Source organism: Phalaenopsis equestris, unplaced genomic scaffold (genome assembly GCF_001263595.1).
Source record: "Phalaenopsis equestris unplaced genomic scaffold, ASM126359v1 Scaffold000654, whole genome shotgun sequence".
Classification (NCBI taxonomy): Eukaryota; Viridiplantae; Streptophyta; class Magnoliopsida; order Asparagales; family Orchidaceae; genus Phalaenopsis; species Phalaenopsis equestris.
The window spans coordinates 41,938-51,498 of record NW_018165094.1 but is presented as its reverse complement, the minus strand read 5'-3'; positions in this window follow the sequence as shown (position 1 = coordinate 51,498).

Sequence of the window (9,561 nt, the reverse complement as noted above, 5' to 3'; positions counted from 1 at the left end):
AAATGGAGTATGAGTTCATGGAGTATGAGTTCTATAACAGAGTGAGAATTACATTTAAGTCCATGAAGGAGTATTTCATTCATGGAATTAAGTGCAAATAAATAGGGTATTAATATACATTGTTGAATATACATTGTTGGGTGTAGAATTGGAGATTTTAGGGTGACAGACTAAAATCCCTAATTTGATCTTAGTGTTTAATAACTAAAGCAAGAGTTTGTCTTCAGAGTTGTCTTTAGAGAAAGGAAAGTGGGAGCTCTGGAGTGGGAGCCAGTATCATCCTAGCCTAGCCACGGATTTCAGGATTAAACTTAAGATTAGCCAAAGATTTTCTATAACAATGAATCAGGTTAGAGAATTCAAATTGTTGCTATTTTGCCCATTTATCTCATCTCATTTCACCAAAAACTCATTGTAGTGGGAAAGATGCTTTTTCATATTAGAAAACTTAATCACAAGTTATTATTTTAAACTTTACATTAAAATTTTGCTAGTAGTTAATAATTTAGTTTTGATAGTATCTCAAACATTCAAAATTAGTGATAATAATTTCATTTTATTTCTGTGAATTTTCTAGTTAATTTATCATCTCAAATTTAAACCTTCCTCGTGGGATCAATATTTAGGACTTAAATAGAAAGTCTTATATTACTTGATAACGATACATATACTTGCGTAGAATTCCAACATTAAGTGCTTAACGTTATTTTTCATAAAATACCACATCAAGTTTTTCCACCATTGGTAAAGAGAGGTAAACTTTATAAATTTTACATAACTATATTCACTGAGGATTAAGTTTTAGGCGTTGTTGTCAGGGAAGGTAACAGTAAATTAAATAGATTTGATAAATTATGAATTTAGAAGAAAATATACTAAGTATAAAATACATATATATATATATATATATATATATATAATAAAAAATCTAAAAAATACTTAACTATATATTTAAGAGTATTTTTAAGAAATTTTTCTTTGCATATTTTGAATGTTGTACTGTGAATTTTATCTTGATTTCTATCTTGATTAATTTTAGTTTTGGTTTTGGTTTTGTTTTTGTGGTTATCCTAACAGTTTTGGTTTTCATGCAGGATGACATCGTTGTTTAACATGCAAGCTCGAGACAAAAAGTACAAGGACGTAAATGCATTAATTTGAAAACATACCTGTTGATTCTTCTCATTCCACCACCTGAAAGGTCAGTATTTGCAAGACATGTATATAAGTTTGTAAGAAATTTAAATTGCAGGAGTAAAAGAAGGTTTAGCTATTAAATAGTTATCAAACCCAAAGTTATGATTTTATTCAATATCAGAAGATCCTAGTAGATCATTTTAGAACAAAATATGGCAAGTCCAGTTTGCCCTTCAAAAAGTTCAATAGATTTCAAAGTGCTCAAGGTGTGGCCCTAGAGCATTTCCCTCATGACCCTGGACCACTTTGAAGATCTCTTGAAATATTTCGAGTTCATTCTGAACTTATCATATTGTTCCATTAATCATCAGAAGTCTAAGTGTGACTACCCTGTTGCTTAGTGAAACTTGACAATTTAAATATCCAAATGATAGGATACTCGATTAATCAATTGATGTTTCATTTAAGGGTTATGCGAGTGGGTGCCCTTAAGGCAAGTTTAAGCCATTTAAAGATTATGGTGCCCAGAATTAAAGTCAAGCTTGTAGTATTTAAAGATGCTAATCACCAATCATATCATCTTCTAAATCCAATCAATTGAGTTTAGACATTGAGCCTAGATCACTACCAAGCCCCTAACAATCATAATAGGTGAAATGGTGATTATCAAAATTTTTATTTAAGCGACATATATCCTTATTGAATGATCACATCAACCTCAACTTTTGGCTTGAGAAAAGTATATTATCATCTTTTCTATCTTAAGCCCATCACTTAAGAATCATTTGATATTAGTTGACTTCCAAGTCATGAAGATTATGAGAATTATGATTTTGTTGATGTTGTGCAAGGGTGGTGAGTGAGTTTCTACCTTTTAGTCCTATTGTATTTCAATCATCAAATCATGTTTATTAAGATCAGAATTACTACTTTTCCTTTGATTAATCCTAAATGTTGATTAAAGCACAAAAGTCTAAAGTGGTTGTTTTGCCCTTGGGGCACCTCACCTCATAACTCACTAAACACAACTCAAATGACTTTGAGGGCTTGAAGTGTCATATCCATGAGGTAATTAAATTATTAGAGGAGAAAATGTGGATTTCTCAAATTTTTAACTTAATTTAAATTAAGAAAATAAGATTTTCAAAAGGTGATTTATTTAAATTCTCAAAATAAAGCTTTTATTTATGAAAAAATTATTAAGGATTTCTTTAGGTCAGAGAAATGCTTGGGTAAAATTTCATTTAATTAAATAGAAAATAATGTCTTAATTATCAAAATTATTTTTTTATATTTTATTAGACTTCTCTAAGTTTAGAAAACTCAGAGAATAAAATTTTGTATTTTTATGATTTTTAATTTGTTTATTATAATTATTTTAATGGGAAAATAAGGAAAATTCACTTTTAAGCTTTTAAGATTTATGTTAACTTAGAAAATTAGGAAAAATATTTTAATGAGTCCTAAGTGATCAGAAAATAATTAGGCATATTTTGAAATATTTTGATATTTTTGACATTTTTAATTATTTTTAATTAATTTTAAATTCAAAATAAGACTAAAAAATTAAGTCTTTTCTAAAAAAATAATTTTTATTTTTCCCAAGTGCCTCTGATCACAAGGAACTCAGAAAAATACTTTTCATAATTTTCACAAGTGTATTTAATTTAATATAATTATTTTTGTACAAAAATATAAGGTTTCTTAGAAAATCAAATTTGATACTCAAACTTAATCAAATAATTTTCAAATTTTTACAGTGGATAAACATAACTTTTATGTACTATGTGGGATTTATTTTGTCAATTTTTGAAAAGTATATAATTTACATAAATTAACACAAGATATTTACATTTAACTAAATATAAAAATTTACAAGATAATTCAAAACATCATGATATTTTTCTTATACTTCTCTGATCACATGAAACCTACTAAAATTATTCCCATAAATTTTCAAATGAAATTTTGATTTATATAATTAAAATAAGCCAAAATGACCACCCTAGATTGAAAATTAGGGTTAAAAGCATAGAGATGCCCTCTGACTCTGAAAAAATCAGAGAACATCCCCTCTGTGGTAAGGAATAAACCTTAAAAATTTCAAGCTATAGTGAACCTTGTTTAGTCATGGAGAGTTAAAATACCATAGAGGGTATTTAATTAATTAAAATCATATACTTGACAAAGAGTTTTTATTTTTAGCCCACATTATTTTCCTCTGTTCACTGAGCAAAAGCGTATTTTTATTTTATTTTTATGATTTCTCTATGCATAGTTAAGAATTTTCAAAGATATGTTATTTATTTAAATCAAGTAAATCCTAATTTTCTATTCATCATAGTCACACACTGCGTCATCCTCGCCCTCCCCGAAATGCCACGCGCCGCCTCTTGGTTTGGCATCGCTATCTGACTCGGAAGCCACGTGTCCGTTGTTCATGCACGGAGACTCCATCCGGCTCGGTCTCGTCTATCCGTTTAATACACACTCGATCAGACGGCTATCCGTAATCGTCCTCGATAGCAGATCCCGTGTGCCGTCCAATTTTCAGACCTAAGATCTCACTCGATACTCAACAAAATCACATGGGGTTTGTTCATACATCTTCATCTACTCGAGGAGACACATCCATACGGTTACAATGCTATGAAATCAAACTTCACTTCATATTTGATGAAAATCGAGCTCAAGATTTGGGTTAATGGCCAATACCTTTGTCTGATAGGGGAGGCCTCAATCAGATGCTTGTGGAAGCTTCAGTGGAGTCCAATGAACCTCCTTGATGTGTTGGTTTTCTATGGTGTAAGCTCCAAGTAGAAGTTCAATGAAAAGGGGTGCGACCTTGGTCTAAGAGTGGCTTTGAGAGGTCAAAAGAGGGGGATTTTGATGGGATCTTCCTCTCTTGCTTTGTGGAAGCTCAAGAGCAATTCAATTTGAAGTTAGGGGGAGTTTTGAGGATGGCTGAAATTTGTCCTGATTTTGAGTTCAAAAATTGAGCTCAGGTGATGGGGGAAGTGATCGGAGAAATGGCCAAGATATGGTGGCAATGAGCTTAGGGTGTCTTGGAGGAGCTCTGGGAGCAATTTGACAGAGTTTCCCCAAGAAAATTTGATTGCCCCTTTCTTTGGCCATGGAGGAGGGGGTTTAAATAATATGGCCTAGGGTGGCTGCCAAGGTTTTAAATTGGGTGCAATGTGGAGCCGAGGTGGAGGGCTTCAAAGTGCTAAGGGCCAATCAGAGTTGGGCAGCTTGGATGGGTTCTTTGGGTTTTGATTTAAGGAGGGTGGCTCTTGTTTTTAGGGTTTTTCGGCCACTAGGTTGGCCGACAGGGCCAGGGGTTGTGGCTAGAGAAGTCAGGTGAGCCAAGGGGAGGGTTAATTATGGTTCAATGGCAAGTGCTGATGGAGGAGATTTCTTGGTTAAGGCCCAAAAATGGAATAAGATCCTTTAAATTAGGGGAGCCTTGGTCCATAGCTCACTTGGGTGGTTTAAGGGGGTTTATCCTGGTCAATAGGGTGTGCTTAGTGGCTGTGGAGACCTTAATTTGTTGACTTTAGTATGGCTAAGTCAATTTTGGGGAAGTAGTTCAATTTGGGTCAAAATGGCTAGAAGTTGGGTTTGGGTTTGGCTAGCCATGATATTGAGCTCAATTGATTGATCAATAATGTGTAGATGATTGCAACAAGAGATTTGGAAAAGGTTTGGAGTGATTTTGAATTGGTTTAGAGGTTCAATTTGGAGAATTTTAGGCATTTGGTCAATTTGGGGGTGTTGGGGTAGACTTGGGTTTAGGTTGGGCTAGCCAAAATTTATGGTTTAAAATGGTATATAGAAATATCATGAAGATTTCTCAACATCAATTGGGTGTCAATTTTGGGGTTTGGGTATTCAATTAGGTGACATTTAAGGACATAGCCAATTTGAGGCACATTTGGGGATTTTGGAATTGGGTTAAAATTGAGTGAAATTAAGGCTTGTACAAGGCCAATTAAAGGTCCAATTTGATGTGCAGGATTGTTATTAAGAGATTAAGATTTAAATTGGGGTGAATTGAGTAGGCTATGGGGTTCAATTTGGTGGGGTTAATTTGGTGGGGTTACGTCATATGATCAAAATTTGGGGTTTGACTTGGATCAAAATTGAGCTCAATGCACGGGTAAATTAGGCTTGGATTTGGTTTGGATTGATCATATGAAAGATGAATTTGAGTTTAGAATTGAAATTGGGGAGTATTAGGGCCAAATTAATGGACATTTGAGGTGAATTTGAGGAAATTGAGTCTTTAAAGACAATTTGAGGGTTTTGGTCAAAATGATCAAATTTGGTTCAATTGAAGGGTCCAAATTGGTTTTGGAGACATTTGAAGTGATTTTGAATGTTTTGGGAAAGTTTGGGCTACCACGGGTATTTTTGTAATTTTGGTAAATTTTGACAATTTTGGGTGGTTTTAGGAAATTTGGGCATTTTGAAATGGAATGAAATGATTTTTGAATAATTTGGGTATTTTGGATGAATTTGAGAATTTTGGTCAAATTAATTTGAGAATTTTGGTTTGAGGATTTTGGTCAAATTTGGGGTCTCAAGTGCATTTAAGTAATTTGGGTGGATTTAGGGCCAAAAGACCAAGTTTGATATTTTGGTAGAATTGGGGTGCCAACCACCATGTATGAGTTGTGGACCAATGAAATCCACATTTGGGTCCTCTGTGTACTAGTCTTAGCTAAACCCTAGCTTAGGGCCAGTGGGTCTAGGGGATCATCTACATGAGTCTCCCAAAAGATCAAGGGATCAAAGTCAATAATTTTGGGTTTAGGGTTGCAAGTGAATATAGGTGATAGTGAGTGTAAGTGAGTGAATTAACTCCAGACCAACACACAGGGTCAACCTTAAGCCCAAGTAGTCCTATGGGGACTCCCCTTGAGCTTCCTCTATAGTGGCCTCACCTACTAAGTGCTAGAGGTTAGGACCAGTATATGGAACTTCAAGTTGAGCACAGAAGAGTTCAGAGTTTCCGACTAGAATTTCTAATGGTGAGGTTTCCTTTTATAGTTTTCTAGAAATAGTCAACAGGAAAATTCTATAGCTAGACCTTAGGCTACTAAAGAGGGAAAACTAAACCTCAATCAAAAGTGAGGTCAACAGAAAGACATGAAGTAGATTTAGAAAACAAAGAATGCACATATAAAGTTTGACAAGTTATTGAATTACCTTACATTCATATTGCGACAGTCATCGGAAGAAAACATCGCCCTTTGTGGCACATTTACATTTATGATTGTTATCTTGTTTCCGGGTTGATATGCAGTGCATTGTTATTAATGAAATTTTAAATATTTTGATATTAATATTTATATTTTTCTTTTAGATATAAAATGACTTATGAAGATCATATATCAACTCTTTAAGAAAAGGAGCACTTGAGTGTTATTGACTAGAATTTAAAAGTAAGTGTCCCTAATTGTTTAAGGGACAGAGGAAGATCCAAAAATGAAAATTTAATATTTCATAGATAAAAAAGACAATAAGTGTTCACAAAATCGAGCGCTACAGACTTTGGGGTTACCACAAAATAACATGCAAATATTCGTTGAGCTAAAATAATTCACAGACGCAATAAGCTGAAAATACATGTGTAGTTGAGCAAACAAGTTATTCAACCGGACCAATATATATTGACAATAGAACTAATTACCAATAGTGGAGCAATATTTTGTTAGGCCAAAATTGGCAATTAAGGGCGCGTTTGGGACAGCTTGTGCGTTTCAGGATAAACAGTTTATCCTGAAACGCGACCCACGAGTCGATCGCGGGGTTCGACCCATGACCTACGTTTAGTGTAAAAATGAAACCGCGTTTTCCGATAAACAGGCAAAACACACAATCAAACGATACCGCGACATTTTCAAAAACGCTCCCACACTTATAAGCTGCCCCAAACGAGCCCTAAATTAGAGACAACTAAAGAATATGACGAAAGTGACGACCGCTCTATGTAATTTATTCAAAATGGAATTAATAACTCAACTCCACTACTGTTAGTTCAAATTATTTTTCTTGTTGCTTTAAAATGGCCTTTATAATTTGTGGATTTTTTTATATTCTTGCTAATTTTTTTATACTAATGTCTCATCTATTGGTTATTGTGCAAGATTTTGTTAAGCTTTTTCATTTTGCTAAAGAAGATGATATAAATACTACACGAGACTAGCTACCATACCAGATAAGACGTGTATGATGTTTAAAACTTGATTTGCATGTTTTATGTCGACTTACTCGTGTTTCATCACAACTTTCTTTCATGATATTGCAGTTACTCGTGCTCATGAAAAATCTTGAAGCTCCCATTTTTACAGCAAACAAACAATCAAGATTTCCTTATTATGATCAAAGTGCTTTTCTACATCAAAGGAAATTGCTTTGTCTTTACTTTCATAAATAATAGATTTTTTTTATGTCAATTTTATTTTATTAGAGAAAAGAGACACCGCAGATAAATTTATGGCTTGTCACGGTGCAATTTGAGTTTTTAGAGTTTAGGAAGATTTAGGGTCTGTTTGGAGCAGCTGCAGCTTATTGAATAATCTGCTGATAAACTAGGTGCGATATCAACTACAAATTTTATTTTTTTGGAAAAGCTAAACTGCAACCAGAAAGCTGTCATCGCACCTAGACAGGTGCGATGTGAAAACGTTGTTTTAACGTTGTTTTCAACGTTTCAACGTTTTGAAAACGCATAAACTATCAAAACGCAGTTTACCCAAATAGGTCAGGTGCGTTATCAAAACTCCAACGCACCAAATAAGCTGCCCCAAATGGACCCTTACACACATAACAATCAATTCTTATGCTTTTAAAGCTTTCACTATTTTTTATTTTTTATTTTGTTTCTGTTCGAGATGTCTCGGACAATGATAAATTATATGAGCATAATGAGTTGCTTCATGATTCAAAAATGTCAAAACTTTTTAGTTCAGAAACGAGCATGCAAGACGAAGCAAGCAAATGAGCTCAAATGTACCAGAAATTATTGAGGTGTCCGATAACAGGGGACCACATGACAATTTGGGCCCACTGACATACACGGTTCAGGCCCGAGTTGCCATGTAGATATGTAAACACATTAAAATTACTATTTTTAGCAAAGATAGCAGCTCTTTCTCTTTGAACATTATTATCTTAAATTTGTTATTTAAGCTGTAGTCATCAAGTCCTGCCAAACATACAAAAAATAAAAAATAAAAATTAAATCTAATGCTCTTTTAAATGCAAAATTTTCGCTTTCTGTTAATTCTTCGATGTAAATCCAAGTTTATTAAATCAAACTATGAGACGGATTTATGGGACGTCGCTCATGATTGCTCGCCGTCGCTCACAAGATATAACATATTCGTGTTACGATTTCGTGTTACAGAAGCAGGTTTCTTAACTTGTTTATGTGCTGAATCATGAATCTATCTTTATATTTGTAATACAACATATTTGGCATTAGTTGGTACAAAATAGGAAGCAGTAGTACAAGCTTTTACATGCATTTGATTTTGCTGACAAAGTTGTACAAATAAAATAATTAATTGTTGAAGATTAAAGCTTCTTCATGTCTGTTGATTTATGTCTGCAAATCCTGATTTTATGTACATGTCTACAGACATCTGTGATTACCATAGACACAAGCTGTGGGTTTGTAGTGAGCAAAGCCCAACGCAATTGCTGGAAAAAATATTACATCAATACTCTGTATGTAGAGTTACGTGCCGAGTTCAATGAAATTACGTCATGAATGTGTTCGGCCCGATAACACAAGAAATATTCCCCTCATGTTTTCAGGTGTTTATAATAACACAATAACACATCAATAATACTTGAATAACACACAAAACACCTAAATAACACACAATAGCACCTGAATAACACGACGAGAATATTCCATCGTGTTACAGGGATGATCACCTCCACGGTGTAATTTCATTGGACTCCGCACGTAACTCTCGTTTGAAGTCCTGATGTAATACTTTTTCCAATTGCTGAGGAGATCTTAGCAGAGTTATTGTCTGAAGTACGGGTACAAAAAAAACAGAACAAGAACGAACAAAACTTGTGCTCGTGTTCGGTTCTCTTGAAATTAAGTTTGTTTGAAATAAGCTCACGTTTGAAACTGTTCGTGAAGTTGTTGTTTATGCTTGGTCCGATTTGTTTGAAATGTTCAAATTATGTAAATACATAATATTTGTATAGCTAATATTAATATATTATTATTATTATTATTAATTTATTATGTATTATAATATATAGGATTTAATTTTTTAAAATATAATAAATTTTTAGAGAATATAATTACTTTTAAAATTTCAAATTTTTTTTTTATATATAACTATTTTAAATTATGTAGCTGCCCCATGTAGTGGGATTAATGTTTTGTTGTTG